The following is a 5072-nucleotide window of genomic DNA, read 5'->3' on the forward strand; positions in this document are numbered from 1 at the left end:
AGCAGTGCCACAGGCTGATTGTCTCCATGCCACGCCGCACTGATGCAGTAATTCATGCAAAAGGAGCCCCTACCAAGTATTGAGTACATGTACAGTAAATTAACATACTTTCCAGAAGGCCAACAATTCACTAAAAATGTTTTTTTTATTGGTCTTATGAAGTATTCTAATTTGTTGAGATAGTGAATTGGTGGGTTTTTGTTAAATGTGAGCCAAAATCATCACAATTAAAAGAACCAAAGACTTAAACTACTTCAGTCTGTGTGCATTGAATTTATTTAATACACGAGTTTCACAATTTGAGTTGAATTACTGAAATAAATTAACTTTTCCATGACATTCTAATTTATTGAGATGCACCTGTAGTCAACCAAAACCATAAAAATTAATTATTTGAAATGTGTTAACTTAACTAAACTACTTAACTAAAACTGAAATAAAATTGAAAACCTATATAGACATTAAAAAAACAAATACAAATGACAAAACAACAAATTATTAAATGTAAAAATACAATAAATAAATATTTAAGAATAAAATCTAATAGTATCTCAGTGGTAGTAAACAACCACGCTGTAATTCATGTCTGTAATTTATATCAGCAAATTTAATTAAAATGATTAAAAACACTAAAACAAAAAAGTGCAAGATTAAATTCTTATTCTGAAGGCACCCATTCACTGCAGAGGATCCATAGTTGAGCAAGTGATATAATGTTAAATTTTTCTAAATCTGTTCCAATTAGGAAACAATCTCATGTGATAGCCTGAGGGTGAATACATTTTCAGCAAACTATTTCTCTATGATTATGTTAATGTATCTAAATTTAAATCATTTTAATTTTGACTTATTGGGGCCCTCTAGAAGTTTGCAGAAGGCCCCTGGTTAAGAACCACTGCTCCAGAATCATTCCCACCTTTCACCCCTTTACTGTCCTGTGTGTCAGGACCATTGCTGAGCCCAAGTGTGATGCTTAATAAAAGCTTCAGAAAAAAAACTACTTTCCACTGGCATGAAAGCCGTTTTACACTTCGATGCTGGATGTCTGCTGGAATCTCAATGAGATTTAGTTTAAATATTTGAAAGAGCCCTTCAGAGGTTTCAAGATGAGCAGCGCTGGTGCCTGCAATAGCTGTCTGATGACTGATTTTAGACGGCCGAGAGTGACATTCATTTATTCATCAAAATGGGTCCACTGGGTGTCTTTTAAAACCTGTGGAAAAAAGCCAACTAATGTATAGATAAAAAAAATGCTTTAAATTATCAATAGCTTTACTGTAATGAATAATATAAGCTACAGTTAGACAAACTAGGTTCTTCAGTTTTAAATAACTCATTAAAATTTGACCCGAGATCCAAAATGTTTTTGAGCCATCTAATAATTTGAATAAAGGATGAGGCAGATTTAGAAACACTGCTGCACTTCCAAGGAAACACTTGAATGACCTACTTTTCATATGATGACAAGCACTGCAGACTGGCTCTTTATGGACACACAGCGCTGCAGTTAAAGATTTGGGCTGGCAAGTGGCACCCCATTCAATCTCTTTTCAAACTTGAGCAAAGCACTTATCCTCAGACTGCTCCAGGACAGCTGTTGATGTTGTAAGTGTGCTGTAAATTGATTAGGATTGAGTGTCTGAAATAACAAATAGCCAGATGATTCAATCATGATGTGCCAAGACTCAGGCCTCTCAAATATAATAACATAATAAGGTAAATGGTTTATTTATTTGCAGATGACACCAACATATAGGTTATAAGAATTAAAAAATGTGAACTTGATATCTGAAAGAATGTGTAAAATATATCTAAATGTAAAATAACCTTTAGCTTTTAAGGATGACATTTAAATAAGATTTTCAAATGTCATCTAGGAACGGCAATAGACTAAATGCAGACACCAAGATTTCCCATACCTATTTCAAGTTTTAAGCCATTTTCTGTATCTGAATTGCCATGATTTTATGGGACCAGCACTTATATCTGTTGCATCACAACTTAAATCTGTCAGTCTTCCTTCATAACAGAAAAAACGATCTCAAATGACCTATACAATATTCTGGCACTCTTCAAATTCTAGCAGATTTGAAGCTTGATCAAATTTTATCGTATTATTATTCTGTAACTGTGTGGTTGTGCATTTCCTGCTCATAAACTTGGCATCAAAAACCTCTTTGCCGTGGGAACATTTGGCTCATAGCCTACAACTGGAGAGTATGTATCATTTCCTATGGTATCCATATTTTGTAAAATGTCTCTATACTTTATTACTCCCTCAACTTTCAAATCTTTTCAGTCCCACCCAAAATCAGTTGTAAGGATTTCCTCTAGAAGTCATGATGCCTTGAGAACAGGAATTAAATGAGAGTCTATATGCCTAAACTGCCATATTTAGGCAGGGAGTATGATTATAATTCTAGCCTACCGTTTTGTCATGTTGGTGGTGACAAAAATATGCTTTAATCTCTTATGTCACATGAATATCCCTCTGCATAAACGCCCATTGGACGTCTAGCCATTCAGGGAAAAAGTTTAAATTCTGATGACAGATTTTCAGTATACAATTATGTCAAGATTAAAGACGTAGAATAAGATGTTTTCTGTTCTGAGATACAGCCTGGAGTGAACTGTAAAAACGTCCAGGGAGTTTATTGAAAATAAAGATCTCCTAGTGGCTATAAAAGGTCAACATGTTTTTATGAAAGCTCCATCTCCATAGGGAAATTACAGCATTCTCAAAATTGGCTGCTGGACTATATAACAACATGAAGTCAATGACCACTCTTAACCTTGATTGAAAAAACAATAACATTCGAAAACTATTTGATTCCAAAGGACAACTTGTCATATTTATATCGGTGCACATTTTCAAACATGTCAACACTCTGACTGAGCGATTAAACCTCAAATGTAAGGCCAGCTGACTATTATGACAATAAACGTACAGTCATGCATGAAATATGATAGAACGTGAGAAATAACATTGGAACTCTGTAATAAACACACATTGATGCATGTTGTTATAACCTTTGATAAATATGCAATTCTAATTGACATCCAAAATTTCAGACAGAAATCCATGCTCTGTGAGTGTGAACAGGACCGTTTTCATCTTATATTAGTTATTTTTATGACCTGTCTGTATATGTGTACTGTGGGCAAACGTCTTTTTCTCTCAGTTTTCTTGAATCACAGTTTCAAGGCATGTGATTGGCTGCAAATTACTGATGTCACACATTCATGTGCACGCGCTCCATTAACTCAGGATCAAGCCTGAGTTGACAGAGAAAGTTGATGATCAGCTTCATGGTACCAACAAAGCCGGATTGGACTGGTTTAGTTTTGTCAACTCAAAACTAATCCTGTAACCCTGAGTTTGATCGCTGATGGATCACCATCATGGTACAGGCCCCAGGTCTTCTAAAGCAGTGGCTCTGAACCATGTTCCTGGTTCTGGTTTATTTTGCATGTCTCTTTTGACACACCAATTTCAGGTCTTGGAGTTTCTACTAATGAGCTGATGATCTGAATCAGGTATGTTTGAACTGAGACATGCAAAATGTGCAGTGTTGGATGTGCTCCAGGAATGTGGTTGGGAATCCCTGCAATATACAACCTACGGAGCAGTTGTGAAACAGCTCCACCATGAGTTTGCCCACCAGACACACATCTACATGTTTCACAGAGACAAGTGCCACTTGAAAAGCCAGAACAACATAGTCAATAACTTGTTCTTGGATCCCTCCACTCTAGGATAGTGTGAATGACATGCTTGTCAGCAATACTAAAGCACAACTAATAATAAAACACCTGAGAAATTTCCTTTTTGAAGAGCCTCAAGTGCTTTAGCACATGTAACAAGAGTTTTTTTTCTTCTTCTTGAAAATACCTTTAGCCACCAGATAATTCCATCATGATGCTCTACAAAGAGCTAGAGATTTTGGCTCCGACCTGCTCCAACACACTTTCCTAGAAGTTTCTACTCTGAAGGCCTTGATTGGCTGGTTCAGGTGTGTTTAATTAGGGTTGTAGCTGCAGGACAGTGGCCTTCAAGGAACAGGAAAATGACAAAATAATAATGTAGAAGAAAAAGTATGCTAAAAAAAATACAACTGTTGTTTAAAAAAAATCTATTTGCACAATGCATGCAACCAATGCATTCATAGAGTGGGATTTTTTCCCCAATGATGATTGGGCCAGAGTTGGGAAACCCAGATCTAGACATATACTGGATCAAGTCGGCCAGATTCAACATACAAAAAGTTCAAGATACACTGAATCTGGTAAAAACGCATTTAATGTTCACATAGTAAAGGAAAATAAACTAGTTGATAATTAAAAGGAAATTTTAGTATAAAAGTATATATTTATATTTTAGTATAAAATTTGATTTTTACCTACTACCCTGTTACTTAGTTCATTATATTTTGCAGACTGAGTAGGTCCTGTAGTGTAAATTACATTGTAAATTAAGTTCCACAGAGCTAGTCACGAACAAAAAACATGTAATGTAATGGCAATGTAATGTCACATAAGCTTTCCAACTAATGTAGTAAATGTATCTCTGTCACATTTCCTGCATTGTCCTACACAATCACATCTACGCGCGTAACAAAGAAAAACCCAGGTGGTCCCCCTCCTTCATAGTTCCTCATGGATCCAGTAACATGACCAGACTTTACTCAAGATACACTGAATCTGGTAAAAACGCATTTAATGTTCACATAGTAAAGGAAAATAAACTAGTTGATAATTAAAAGGAAATTTTAGTATAAAAGTATATATTTATATTTTAGTATAAAATTAGATTTTTACCTACTACCCTGTTACTTAGTTCATTATATTTTGCAGACTGAGTAGGTCCTGTAGTGTAAATTACATTGTAAATTAAGTTCCACAGAGCTAGTCACGAACAAAAAACATGTAATGTAACGGCAATGTAATGTCACATAAGCTTTCCAACTAATGTAGTAAATGTATCTCTGTCACATTTCCTGCATTGTCCTACACAATCACATCTACGCCTTCAACAAAGAAAAACCCAGGTGGTCCCCCTCCTTCATAGTTCC

The sequence above is a fragment of the Sinocyclocheilus grahami genome, unplaced genomic scaffold (genome assembly GCF_001515645.1).
Source record: "Sinocyclocheilus grahami isolate Dianchi unplaced genomic scaffold, SAMN03320097.WGS_v1.1 scaffold313.1, whole genome shotgun sequence".
Lineage (NCBI taxonomy): Eukaryota > Metazoa > Chordata > Actinopteri > Cypriniformes > Cyprinidae > Sinocyclocheilus > Sinocyclocheilus grahami.